The sequence below is a fragment of the Myzus persicae genome, unplaced genomic scaffold (genome assembly GCF_001856785.1).
Source record: "Myzus persicae strain clone G006 unplaced genomic scaffold, MPER_G0061.0, whole genome shotgun sequence".
NCBI classification, from domain to species: domain Eukaryota; kingdom Metazoa; phylum Arthropoda; class Insecta; order Hemiptera; family Aphididae; genus Myzus; species Myzus persicae.
Window position 1 is genome coordinate 217806 of NW_019100791.1, and position 16405 is coordinate 234210.

Below are 16405 nucleotides of genomic sequence, written 5' to 3' on the forward strand. Positions count from 1 at the left end.
GATTTTGATGGTCAATACCATAATTTTTGTTCGTAGGTACTTGTTCATTAATTATTATAAAATAATGTACATGACTTACGAACTTATTAGTTAAGTTGTACATTCAGTCATCATCGCCGAAGAGCAATCATATAGTCCTCGAGGATTGATTTCCATTATATGTAGTCAATTAAAAAATATATATTACCGATAAAACGTTAAATGTTAGTTTCGATGTGTATAAAAGGATAAAAAGTAGGTAGACATTTTTAGTTTATATATATAGTATCGTGCAAGTTGATTTTTTTTTTGTTGTTATGTTTTTTGAAAGTCAAGTTCCGTAACCCCGAACAAATCCTCGGATCCGCCGCCGAAGCCGATCTTATAATATTGTGTCTTAATAATAGTCACACTGATACGCGGTTTTACAAGTGTCTGGGACCTAGTGCAGTTCCAAGGGTGCGTTAGGAAGGCGGTAAGGGTGCGCCACAAGTGGTTGTAATTACGAGTTGGTACATTGACTACACATTGACATATATTATTATTTTTTAGTCGTCTGCAGGTCAGTGGATTATCATGTCGATATGCGCCATGCACTACACAAACTGCAAAATAAACCTATACAGCTAGTACTCGCCGTTTATATTATTTTTTAACACTGAGTTGTGACCGCCAGTTTTTCGTTATATTTATATAATATATTATAATATATATTCAATATCACGTTATTGCAAGGAAATCCATTAAATTATTATGTGTACTTACTATAATATCATATGGGCGCATGGCACATTTCGACCACAACGGACAGAAAAAATTCACAATTGATTCCATTAATATTATAACGCACCACATCTTTTATAGTTAGTCCTTTATAGCGGATATTTTTGTTCGTCGTAGTGGCATCGCAGAATTTTGTCTATATAGGTATATAATAATAATAATACATAGCGCGAAAAAGGCAGGAAATCCTTAGTTGTTGTCGACACCGACAACAATGTGTATATATGTATATATATATTTGTACCTACGCACGTATCTACCTTAAGGACTAATCGCCAAACTACTACTGGTATTACACTGTGTGTGCGGGTGTGGTCGGCTTCTTTATCTACCTACCTTTACCCTTCCCGGTCAGTGGGTCTTAATAGAAATAATATTTTGTACCTCAATTCACGTCAGATAAAGGTCAAATTTTACTACCGCGCCCGACTATTCATTGGAGTATACACACACACACACACACACACACACATATATACCAACATAAATACATACACATATTATATTATATAGATGAAACACATTATAACTATCACAATAAACGAAGTTATACACTACAATTGAATTCTATTGACTTATACCTATATGTTTATTTTCATTTTTAGAATTTGCAAAACACCGCGGCATCATTATTGTTAAATACTTTTCTCGTTAAATCGACTATTATAATATAACAATACAGGTCACCATTTATTTCTATGACTATTTTACCGTAAAGACCATACGAAATCGTCCTATTAAAAGTACGAATAAACTCGTAATAAACATTCTCAGAGTCAATATTTTTTAATTCGTCGTATACCTATATATATACTTATTGGTTTCAAAAATTCAAAATGGAATGGATATTATTCGTTCAGAATAATTTGGACAAGTGAACATTTAAACCTAAAAATAAATTGTCAACTTCCCTTGCAGCGTTAGGTTTAGCGTTCTTTATGGGTGAATTCACCAAAGCACAGAGGATAAATTATTTTTAAATTGGTGCTGTCATTGCTAACTATCCGAGATTTCTGAGCTCCGAGGTTGATAATTTACTAGGCAGTACGTTTGATTGTATAAAATATAAATACATATTTTAAACTTTGTATCGATGAGAAACGGCGAAGAACAATGGCCTCGGTATGTAATTTTCAAATCAAAACAAGTCACAAGGATCATATAATAACTATTCAGAGTTTGTTTCTATAGTAACTTTTAACCGTCAGTGATTATTGTAATAATTATTATTACATTCGCCAAATGCCGAGTGGCGGAACAACAAAAACATTTGATAAAAAAAACGTTTCCCCTAACAACTATACATTTTATGTATAGGTATATATAGTATGCAGTTTCTCTTGTCGATAAGAGGATATATATATATCACGTACCTACATTGTTTATGAAAAAAAAGGGTTACATTGTTTCGAGGTATTAATGTCTGACAAATCCTTTTTTAAGTCACGCGCTGGGGAAAGACCAAGAAACCGGTAAGCAAACAAACCCCCCTCCTATTGGGAAAATAAAAACGATAATTCTTCGTCGACTAGATTTGGTCAGTAGGTACCTATGTGTAGTAAATAAATAATTAAGCTCGAACACCTAACCGGCACTATTACAAGTTACACGCAAAGGTGTCTACATACGTGTGTATTCAGTTAGTATAATTCCTTCGATAATATATTTTATCGTTCATACTTCCATTTCAATTCAAATATAATATACACCTATTACATAGCCGATACGGCAACGGAATTTCTATAAGTAGAAAGAAATGAAAATAAATCAAACACTTACTAACCGTCGGTAATGATGACTGTATATAGGAATACTCGCTCGGATGTCGCTGTATATACTTTTGAGTACGACAAACGGAACAGATGGTGTTTATATTTATTTATTTTTTATTCGTATGATATTATAATAATACGAATTTCATTTTGGAAGACGGCAAATGATATTTACACAGATAACACTGGGCATGTCATAATTGACGTTAAACTGTGCACCGGGTACACCGAAAATTTGTCACCCATGTTATTATATTATTATATTTGGTTTGAACATTATTATCATTATTATTATTATTATTATTATTATCATCATCATCATTATTATATACCCACCCCATATTTATATACGTACATAGAGTATATACAAGGTGGTATAGAGTCGCCGAGAGAAAAGCGAATAATAAAAATTCCTCGGGTATTATTTCCCCCGGACACGCGGTGGTGACGTGGGGGGGGGGCACTGCGGAGGTGCCTACATATTATAGTATGGGAAGAGGGTTTGCGCGATGTGGTTCACTCGGCCGAGTTTTTATATGGAAATTTAGGATATGGCCGACGACCGCGGTCGAGGAATCACAAAGCCTGACAAAATACTTCTTAAATAGACTCCGCGACACCGACGTGTGTATTATTCTGTGGTGTATTTACTTTTGTCATTGTCCATATTATTGTATATTTCTCTCTCTCACACTCGCTCGCCCGCTCTCTTTTTTCGCGATCTTTGAAGCGCGGGTGACATTTTGGCCCAGATGACTATCGGTTCAGCTGCGCGTATTCAGATTTTTGCACGATTGTACTTGACGGTATAAGATATATAAAATATAACATTTATACATATTCGTATAGGTACGGACCGTACGGCGTACATAATATAATATTATACATATAGCGTATAAAAACCGATAGGAAATTTCGTTCCAGCGTCTAGCATCGCCCAGCAGCGGAAAAGCCTTATTTTAATATTTTATTTTCAAGTGTATCACAGTGCCGAATACACATTTTATGCGTTACTGGCTGTATGGCGCTACTACCTACGAACCTATATGAACCGCTCTCACTTGAGAATATTTAATTTATACTTAGCGAATTAGGCTCAGACAAAGGAACTGAAAAACGTCAAATAGGAACCTAAACGTTTTTGACAGTTCAATTTCATCATATTATACTGTAATACCACTGACATCCAATAGTATAATTTGTAAAACTTAAACGGCAATTCAAGTCTGAAAACCAAAGAAATATTTTATTTTAATCCCGGTAATACAATATTAAATGATATTATGTATGTCATACGCGTTTAACTGACATATAAATAAATATTAATATGTTGTGCCCACCTAATTTCGTTACTTTGAAATAAGTTTAGAAGTATAATTCTATTGATAATAATTGTGCACGGTCATCCCTTATTTGATTATCATTTTGTATACGAATAGTAACTAATAACTATAACAGATATTATGATTTTCTATAATAGTTTCGTAAATTTCACAACAGAGTTGTACTGATAATACTACACTTATATTATCAAAGGCGTCACAGAGGGTCATGTCGAGGGTATGGTTTTGCTACCACAAAATTATATTTGCTATTTATTATCCAAGCAATCAAGTCTTAATGAAAACGATTTGTTTTCAAAATTGTTTTAATTATCTATTTTTTATAATACTTATATTAAATACGATTAAGACAGGGTTTTTAGTTTTACTATAATTAATCTACGTTTCATAACTCAAACTCATATCCTATTGCATATAATATAATAATATACTACTCACGATGTGTACATATTTTAGAGAATCCTCCGTTATCTCTATCTTAATATAATATGTTTATCGACAAGTCATATTAGCATCATTCCTAATATCCGGTGAGCTTGACCGTGGTGAATAAGCTGGTAATCGTATTTTTATTTTTTTGCAATGTTATTTTAATGTTATTGTTAAAAAAAACAAACAAACTGCATCATCATAATCTAGTATAGAATTATAATACATCGATAAGTGCCCTAAATAATGAAAAAAAAAAATGTCCGTGGCCATTAACGATTTATGTTACATTTTATTTTTTAATAATATAGTTGCTCAGGGAGCGCATACAACCAAATGACCCCATCAAAGGGAATAATCGCGTATATACATGATTATCGAAGTATCGCCAAAATATATCACATCCTCATCTCAGTGTATCTTTTTCCAGCGATGTTATCTCTATGTATGTGCGCAGTGCTCTCGAAAATCACAAAAAAGCACTATTTAAATTATATAATAATATAATTACAGTATTTACAGTATAAGCGTTAGTGTTAGCGTTTTCATAAGACATAAACGATAAACCTATACCTGATCAATCATCAGTGCTTAAAAAACGTAAGTTGTTATTAAAAATAAATACATCAACTACACATTTATTATGATAATGTATAATGTACAGTAATAAGTAGGTATACCTACCAAGTACATCGAGTATAGTTAAGTAGGTACGATGTTTTGTAAGACTCGATTATATCTTAATTGTAGGAATCTTATTTATGTATTAACGCATATAATAAGACGTATTGCTTGTATCATTGTGCAAGCAGATGTGCAGTACATAATTATTATTAAAGTACATTTCAAATATGGAATATTTTATTAATAACTAATACGAACTAATAACTACCAGTCGAGAAACGTTTGACGTGTGAAGCTATAATATTATGTAGGTACCTATAATGAATTATGACGAGACTAAACATATACCGGGTCATAATATGGGGGTAATGGAACAACATCTCAACCGAGAAAATCGTTCATTATACCCATTATGGTGTACAAAAACTTTTATTTCATAAGATAAAAGACAAATTATAATATATGTTTTCGCCGTACCCATGCTTGTGCGTATGGTGGAAATCGTTATCGCGCAGCGTGCACGTTGAATATTTTCGACTTAAATACTAAAACCGTTGCACTGATTGTGTGGGCCCCCTTCAAAATTCAAAACAGATTTCAAAGGGGAGTTGTGTTTACCAAATATTGTCTTGACGTGTTGACCGCCCCAGCAAACAAATTAGATTGTATTTTAAACTCTGCGGCTTGTTCGGGACGCGTTCACTGTGCACCCCTTTTATAATATATATATAGTAATTGACTATTTATTGTAAATCGCTTATTTCAGTGGTATTATATAATGCATATTGACGTGTTATCTTAAAATGTATAGTAATTATAATAAATTTACCAAATACTTACTTTCTCTCGTATAATAAGTTCGTATTAAACGTCCAAATAAATTCCGTTCCTTTGCCTAATGTAACCTAACCCTAGTAGGTCAAAACAAGTTAATTTCCGTTGAATTTCGACTTATCGAAGCTCCATTGGGTTTTATAAATTTAGTAGTTTTTCATAACATTAAGGAACGAATTTAAATGTAAACGCATATTCTTATTAGATATAAGAAATGTTCACGGTTTAAATCATTCTTATTAAAATGACAACAATTTTATTTTACATACTTTGGTATAATAATATAGTTAACTAATATATTTTGTATATATTTCAAAACATATTTTGGAGTTTCTGTTTTTTAATATAGGTATAATATTATTATTGTGAACACTTTTCGAATAAATAAAAAATTATTTTTTTTAAATTACATCCAGAAACTTCTATTACGACTAAAGTAGCTTGACATATTATGCTAAATGATTTGATTTTAATCTCAGTGATTTTTAGTATTATGGTACACATAACTACACAACTTGAGAAAATAAAACATTTTTATTATTGCAGGGTAGTATGCACATAGGTTTTCAGATAGTAGATGACAATATGACATAAATACAAAATGATTGGCAGAAATATTTCGAACAATTCAGAATTATCGCCATCAAATAGCCACTAAACAGTTATTAAAAATGCCTGTATAACTTATGACTTATGAGTTGTATAGTTAATTATAAGAACTGAAGCGAAGCTGTCAGCCAAATTGTTTCTTTCTGATGTGCGCTTAACGAATTTTGTGAAGTATAGGTATGTTGTATACTTTAATAAAAATAAACATTTTTGCCATAATTTCTTAAACACCACAATGCAATGGCCGATAGGCATCACATCTATACGGTAATATCGACATTATATTTCAACAGAAAACTGTGACAAACATTTCTGCAAACCGATAGTGTCAAAATTATCCGATATTTTTCCCACGCACATTTCACCCCTTTCCGTGCAGTCCTCTGTTGTTTTCACTCGGTGCAGGTATGTACAATACAATGCGCCAACAGGCATACCTAATAATATTATGCTTAATCTTTTCGCCTAAGCCTGAGATGCACTTTTAAACGCACACAGATATATCTGCAGCTGACTGGCACTGTGACGTCGCCAGCACCGCCTGTGACCATCGCGAAGACGAGCAGACAATGTCATCATATTATGATGTCCGACGGACGATATTTTACGAGCGCGTTCAGTTGGTTTCGGAATAAACGCATGTAAAAATCACGCACTGTGCACGCATTGTGTGTCGGGTGCGGCCGTCGTCGTCTTCGTCGTCTTCGTGTCGTGTGCACATATACCCCCGTCATGTCACAGCGGCGATAGATGGACGGCGGCGATAATATTTATATTATTATTACTACTATTACTATATAACCAGCCCCCGAGATGGTTGTTGATTTCAAAGAATTCCGAGAAGTCACCAAAAGAGATTTGAACGCGGGACCCGCCGCCGCGGCCGTATGCCCACGGCGGAACTGCTCGCCGCACGGTAGCCGACACAGAGAACAAAATAACGCGCACGAAGAGTGTATAATAATAATAATAATAATAAAAATAATAATAATAATAATATTGTACGTGCATAGTACGCATTTGTGTGTATACGTACCTATATAATGCACGGCCTGTGTTTACAGGTAGGCGTATAATATTGTGAGACTGAGAGGAAAAAAAATCCACGTCAAACCGTATTAGCGTACGGTCGAACGGCCAGTGTTTCTATTGTATATGCGCCCATATGCGTATACAGGAGGCGAACGGTCAGAACCCAAGTGCGGCGGCGGCGGCAACCACTGAAGACGAATTTTAATACAGAAACCGGACCTCGTCGTACTTGTGTATGTACATAGGTATTTTATGTACGACTATATGGCTGCACGTCGCCCGCCGGCTATAAACTGCGCAGAACCCGAGGCGAGTCCGAATCGACATCTGCGCCGGAAAGCGCTCACACCTATATTATAATGATAAAGACTTTAGTCGGTGCAAAGTCATTCTTTACTATTCATTTACTGGTTAAGCGCATGCACCCTAAAATAACTGGTCCATTCTGTCGTTTTCGGTGGAAGTATTTTTTTCCCCCCCATTATAAGTCTCTCAGCCATATGAACTTTGCGTTTCATACGATACCTGTTACCGCCGTGTCTTCTATACTGATATGCTCTTAAGACCCCGTCCGCGAGATCCCCGTGAATTACACGAGTGCGCAAAATTTGTTGCTAATTGTTGCGGTTGAAAACAATGGCCTTGCACTGCACGTATTGTGCGTCATTTAGATGTAACCGGCGGATCACTGCAATCGTAATATCTGTGTTAGCCAAATATCATATATTATAATCGATCCATCTATCGTTTCCGTTTTCTAAGGTTCAAAAAGAGAACAACTTGAAAATACTCAATTTTTGTGTGTCGAAAACTGTCGAGTATACCTATTTATTTTGTACTGCCCTTATTGTCTCAAAAAATCATCAGCATTTGCAGATGCAATACTCTCATCGAAAATCCTAAAATTGTGTTTTCAGATACAAGTCGAACCAACCAACCGCCAACCAAAAAACAAACGGACCGGCAAGACCGAAGATCGATATGTCCATCGATAATTATTGTATATTATACATAATAATATCAGAAGCTCATTGTGCCCGCCGAGCGTATAGTTATACGACAAGCGCTTATAATATTATAAAAAACGAACACACGGGAATACAGCCTAGGAATCCGTGAACATACGTCGCCACTTTGACGGGCTACCTATACCGTAAAGATCTGTAAGTACGTCGATGAAGCCGAGTGCAATATAATAATAATAATAGGCGTATTACATTGTATGCGGACGGTATATATCGGCCTAGCTCTTTGCCTCGCGATTCTCATGGGAAAAACGCAACATTATTATACTTTCCGTGTGTGTGTGTGTGTATACACACGCGTGTGTGTGGACGTGTGTAGGTAGGCACTGCAGATTGTCGCACCGGTGTGTGTTTGCATTGTAACTTTTAGCATCAAGTGGCTGCCGGGCACTTATGTCCTCGGCCCGGGACGGTTGTCGCCGGGAACAACCTGGATACACTCGAGTGCCGCGCGAATTTTCGTATTATTATTATTATTATTTTTTTTTTTTGACACGGCACCCCCCGCCGCCATTCGCGAACGCTTTAACGGCTAAAAAACGGCTCTTCAAACTAAGCCCCCATGTGTACGCGTCGTCGTCATCGTCGTCGACGACGACGTCATCGTCACCACCACTGTTTATTACAATATTATCGAGTGCGTATACGACCCCGATCGGTAAATATAATAATTAAAACGTATCGGCGACAATAATATAATGACGTGTGTACCTATTTATATTTGTCCGAAATCGTTTCTTTGTTACAGCTCTAGAACAGTAGGCACATTATATTACAATGGTATAAAGCATATTGCGCATGACCGACGTATATATATATATATATATAGGTAGAAGTACGAATCGTCGAGATCAAAAAACAAAAATCACTCTATGCGTACCTCAAGTTATATATATGTGTGTGTGTGTAAATATATTGTATATGTATGGTTACAAGCCATTACACTCGCTTTATGTTTTATAAAGTAAATACTATTATTGCTATTTAGGTATGTATATATATTACATTGTATTTCGAATTGTTAGCCTTTTTCTAGCACATAGGTACCTTATATTATACTGTTTTCATTGTACGCGCACATTATACTCATTTATAGGGTACGAACTAGTTATTGATTATAAATTACATACACCTATATGTGTTCAGGATAATTAGATGATTAATTATAATAAATCCATAAATCAAGAATTTATTACATTATTTTCAAGCGTAGGCGGGTTGTACACAAAACCTATCAATTCGTGTAGAAGTATTGGGCGTAGCGCATTTCGAGCATCGTTGTTGTTGTAAAAAAATTATAAGACTATTCAACAAAATGTAATAATTATTTTAGTTTAACAAGATTCGTAAATTGATCATTATTAACACTCGTAAAAAAATTACAAAACTATTTACTATTTACTTTTTTTTTTTGAATCGAATTATTTTTGAAGCTGATTTATACATATATAATTAAATCATGCGAATATTTGCACAAGAATTACATATTAAATAAAACATTAAATTGATTTATCTATCTCCTGTACGCTACATATAATATATGTATACTTGTATTACCAATGTTATCAGCATACATTGAGCTGTAATATTAAAACGCATATAATACGCAAAACGACCAACCAAATTGTTTACCTGCGGGGGAGACTAATAATGATGTGCAAAACGGTAAACTTCGGAAATATTAAACCGATTCTATTTTTCTGATAAATGATAGTATAGTCAGTGGAGCTGCATACTGATTGTGTCCTCCAAAAAGGTAAAATTTACCGGTAGAGTAAATATTTATCCGGTTATTTGGGTTAACTTGAATTATACCCAGCCAACTTGAAGTCGGCTGTATAATATTATTATCGATGTTGCCCTGTCAATCAACACTGTCGATATTCAATATAAATTATAAATCAATAGTTAGGATATTGATTCATTATTAAACAAAAATATTTTTTTTTATTGATAATAGTTATTCCATGAAATACCTGATACAAGATGGTTATTATTGTTACTACTCGTATATTAAAAATTGTTTTTTGATAATTTACTGTGCCGACAACATAAATATTTCGCTCTTCAGATAAGATTGCACTCTTCATACAAGTCGGCCATATAAATCATAATTATGCTATATTACGCTGTATAACATACAGCTATAAGCTATTATTCCTAGAATAATGTGTTAAATATTATGTATATCATATTATATACGTATACAATATTTTAACCAGAATGAAAATGAAATCGTATATGCATTAACTAGAATACTAAATAGTCTCCAATATTTAGTTGAGTATACAGTAATCAGCATTGTTCAATATAAATTTTTTATATAACTGTAGTAGATAGTATTAAACAGTAGTTAGTACTGTAACTTGTAAGCAAGAAAATGGATATATTTTTAATTCGTTTATTTGTTAATTTCGTAAATGCATTCGAGTAGATTTCAATTTTTAGTGTCAATTTTCTAGACGCCGGTTGTTAAAAAATGTACACTGGGTTAAGCAATAGTAAAATATTACCCATTTTTATTTTTTTGATCCGGATGCAACTTACATATTAAATTTAATCTGGGACATTATTGTAGTGGTATGCACGGGACGCCAGAGGCCGGAGAGTGATGAATGCCGAGGGGGATAAGTTTCAAAAACATACAGACTTTTTGGGGTCACTTACGCGTGAAAAAAAACGTGTGTAGAATCTGAGGTGAGAGTAAATATAAGTGAAAAGTTGATAAAATAACAAATTTACATATCGCCATCTATTGATCTACTTTTAAACAGTTTAAGTCGTCTCGTCGAACGTCTAATAATATTATGATGCGCTTATTATAATTAGGATATAATGTGTTGTAGACGATACGTGCACGCGAAACTTGTTTGTGGTTTCCAGATTTTAACAGATATATATATATATATTTTTTAAAGCTTTTATTTAAAAATCTAGCTCAACAATAATTATTTTAACAGATATATTACTATTTATTAGACATATAGGTGCCTATTATATACTATATACCTATACTATCCGATTACTTTCAATGAAATATGCGGTATTCCGAAATTTTATTTTTCAAAACGTATGAAAAATTATGTTTCACGTAATGTAGGTTAGTAGGTACTACTACTACTATCGTAAACTTATCAACAAAACGAATATAATTATTAGCTAAATAGGTACCTATGACGTCGCAATTATAACGCACGATCCCTATTACCGAACAGGAACTCAAAACTCTCTCAAAAATTTCGCATACCGATCTAAGTATAAAAAATTATTGTGTATTTGTATATAGCTACTATATATTATGCGTGATGTTTACAGGTGACTCAAAACTTGACATCTTGAAATTCTCCATAAAAAATGCTCAGCTACAGGGCTCAATTGGTTTCTAATGTCCAAGGCCGGATTAAGGACCTATCGGGCTGAAATTTCATATAGGCCTTTCTGACAAAACACGCTTTACAAAGCCGCTCGCAGGAAGATACATTTTTCTAACTATTTCATAATTTGACAGTTGCATTATAAAATTATAAGATTAAAAATTGTAATTTATGTCTATAAAACTACTAATTGTAGTATAATAAAAGTTGATACTTCATATTTCATTAATTTGAATTCAAATTTTCATTGTAACTTTTAAATTTATTAACAGTACCCATATTTATTTACAATAAGTATCAAACAAAAGTTAGTATATAAGACAAAAACTATTCTATCAAATACATTTTTTGTCCTTGTTTTGCTCGAAGCCAACTCTCTTAGTACTTAATTTAAGTCTTATGATTTCAACAAATTATCCTCAGAATGTATAACCATTTCTATACCTAAGTTTTTTTGGGTTTAACTGGTTCCATACTTATTTTTTACTCTAGTTAATTTAGAAAAAGTTCAACAATTAGTATGTAACATGGATTGTCAAATATATTTTTTAAGAAGAAAATAAACAAGGAAATACCTCGTTGAGTGATTGATTACCAGACCAGTCAAATAATCTGCGAATGTCAGTTGGATCAAAAGAAGGTCGACAAAGCCTCCAGTATTCTCTAAATTGTACAAGTTCGTTTGGTAAAGTAGAACTTACATCATTTTTATACTTTGAAATAAATGTTGAGACATTCAAACTACGAAGAACTATTCTTTAAAATCACTGAAAAATGTGTAACTGCTTAAAATTGTTTGAGCCCCTTTCACTTTGGTACTTCAGAGAGCCCCGGGGCTTCTGCCCTGGCTAGACCCCCCCCTCCCCCAAGCCGGCCTTGCTGATATCTCGACACTAAAAAATTACTTTTTATAATTCGACTTTTTATCCTCTTACCCACGCGATGAACTATAATATTGTAAATGATAATATAATATTATTATGTAGGTACGCGTGCAACCGGTTCGTCTGTAGGCAAGTCGAATTTCGCTCGACTTTTGTCGTAAACAGTATATACAGAATTAAATAGGTACCTACCCCATGTATGATATATTTTATTTCTTCCAATGGCACACCCCATGATATAGTAATACTATGTAGTTCTACGCATATACTCGTCGCGCATATATAGAATGGGGGCCCGCGGAATCGGCCACTCGGTCGAAAATCCGCCGTCAATTACCGACCAAACATTTCGTCGCTCCTCCATACTGTACATATACATATATATATGTGTGTGTGTGTATGTGTGTGTGTGTGTATTTATAATCCGAGCAAAGGGCGTGCTAGTGACATATGCTCTTCCCCACACCGTCGTTCAAGCCACCGCCGTTGGTATATATACGTATATACAGAGTGAGAGATTATCGAATTCACACACACTCGCGCGCGCGCACACACACCCAGCTGTCTTCTTTACAAACCATACATCATGCGATGGTCGGTCGACGGGAGGGGATGATCGTCAGGGCTCTATCGCCGTGCGTATACGTGTGTGTGTGCACGTGTGTGTGTGTGTGTGTGTGTGTGTGTGTGTGTGTATAGTGCATTATAAACATCATCGCCTCTTTCTCTCAGAGTCTATTTTTTTTTCATCCCCCCCCCCCCAAAACCCCATTCCGCACACACCCCGGACTATGCAATACACGTATGTGCGTGCGGTACACTCGACAATGGGCGCACATCGCTGCACGGTGCTCGGCGTGCCCTAGGGGTAACTTTATCCTCTCGCGTCGCGCGCACATAACACAATGTAATGTATATAATAGAGAGTCGAAACGCCATTTTTATCTGCCGTCCGGCTATACATATACATATATATAACGTGCGTACGAACAAATATCATATATTATGATGTATGACTGCGGCGGCAGCGGCGGGGCGACTGCAACGAAAACAGCAACCGATCGTGAATCGGGTGTGCGTGCGACGCGAAAACCTCGGCTCGCACGCACATATGGGCTTGGGTTTTATATGATTATTATTATTATTATTGCGTACTAAACCGTTCGACTCCGGCCCGGGGGATTTGGTCCGAGGGACACCCCTTTTTGTCCCCCCCCCTCCGCGTGCGCTCTAGCGATGGGTTGACGGTGTTTATTATGATATTATAATACACGTATGCGGGCAAATTACGCGACGTTTTCGCTATGCGGTGAGAACGCGGACGGAAAAAAGTTAGCCGCAACGGTGTGTAATATCATATTATAATAAAATGGCATTGTGTTCGGCGGTCGATAATAACGGTCGAAACTGATAACGCCGATTACACGATCGTCTGGACCGCCGTCGAGTAGACAGACATAATATTTTATTCATATTAAACGATGGTCGTCGTGCCGAAAACCTTACCGAGTATATTAATGTATACTCGTATAATGATTGGAGCTGGAAATGCAATGCCCCGAAAAATGCTTTAATGCCCTAAAAATACATAATAATGCTCCCATGAAAAATGCACTTAATATTTTAAACAAGTTAAACAAATTTTGGACCAAAAAATATTAAAACTCAAAAATAAATTGTGAGACTGCACAATTTCGAGTCTTTCTAAAGAATTTCGCATTTCAATTTCCGTCGGTGCTGTTTAAAAAATTAAAATTGTCTTACTTTAATTTAAAAACACATGAAACGTATACGCGCATCGTATAACTACATAGCTTTTATAAACAACATGCAAAGTGCATTGGAATCCTAGTCCTAATAATAAATCATGGTCTTGATCGTTTTAATTTTACCGCCGGAAAAGCCGTTTAGCCTCAACGGTGGAATAGAAGATTTTTTTCCAACTATAATCAGCTGATTGTATTGTTCGAACGTTTTATCGGGAATAATGTTGCTATGTGACATTTACATACTATTATTAGGTATATTAATGTGTCTTTCGCTTATTTAGTGTTTGTAATGTACTTTTTCGCCTCTCGAAACATACTTATAACAAACAAATACGCGTCTCCAAGTTCGTTTTTTGGCTGACTTAATTTATAAATATTCTAAAACATTAAAGTTTATAGTAAATATATTATAGTTTCGAGACTTGATCTTTCGTGTACCTATAACTATATTGACCATCATTGTTCGACAAACGAGCACACTTCGGCCGAAGACGTGTTGAGTGCGTTCGACACCTAATCGAAATTTACGACTAATTCGCCATTGTTGTTCGCTATATTATGGACTCACTTAACACGTTGTCGTTTCTGTTAATCGTCGCGACGCTGGCCTGCACTTGTTGGCGCGCGGCCCGCTGTTCCACGGGAAAGTCGTCGGAGGAACTGGAAGAGATCGAAGTGTTCGTGCGGTCCGTGTTGGCTGTCGCCCAACCGCAGGGTCTGGGAATCCCGGCCCGGCTGCCGGTGCAGAAGGACGCGCCCATGGCGGCGGTCGACGGACGGCTACCCGACGACTTGCAGCGGTACCTGGAGGGCTTGCTGGCCGTATCGTCGGCGATCGACCGTCGGACGTTGGTCGCGATGCTGTTGGACGACACGTTGATGATCGACGAAGACCTAGGTCCGCACCGAGTGTTCGACATGTTGCACGACGGCCGCAAGCCCGAGATGCAAACGGATACGCAAACGGAGTTGTCCGTCCGTACGACGAAAACTAAGACGTCCGTCCGTACGACGAAAACTAAGACGTCCGTCCGTACGACGAAAACTAAGACGTCCGCCCGTAAGCCGAAAACAGAAACGTCCGTCCGCCCGCCGAGAAGGTAGGATGTCCGGTCCCCGATGGCATCTCGTGTTTGTGGCCGCCATAGGATTTTTAAATTTTCACTAAAAACTTTGTTATAATTCCTCTTGTAAATGTTTAAATACTATAAACCCTTACACTATACGATGAGTTCAGAGGAGATCAAAAAATACGAGATCGCAGAAAAATATCATGTCACGGATCGTCAGGCGTTGGTCGCGATGCAATTGTAGTTCCACACCGATGAGTGCTACAGAACTACTTGTCTATCATAAGCGGGTTCAATTGCATCGCGACCAACGTCCGACGATCCGTGATATGATTTTTTGCTGCGATCGCGTGTTTTTTTCTTCTTTGAACTCTTATCGTTTAGGGTTTTATGGTGTTTAAATGTTTATAAGAGGAATTATAATAAAGTTATTAATGAGTATGTAAAAATCCTTTTATCATCAATAAAATGAGTGATGTGTTTGAATATGTATTATTTTTTATTTCATTTTTATAAACATCGATTCAACTTGTTTTCCTGTGTGACCTCGGGACGTTCCTGTTTTAAACAATACTTGACATCCCGTGGAGCCATCGCAATTGTTAATCACCCGCATTCTGTTTTTCGAGTGCAGAGGCACTCAAAAAAACAATAACAGAAAAAAAAAATATTGTATTTTAACTAGACTGCCGCCGTTCCCACACATCCGGAATTTTTTCTTTCCAACAAAACCAACCATTCTCGAGGTGTATACATTTTATTCAAGAAAAATAATTCAATCACAGTTTACAATAATATTATATGTATATAAAATAAAGCCTAACAATTTAAAATAATAATAATAATAGTAGTATACGACGATCTTACTCGTAAAATGC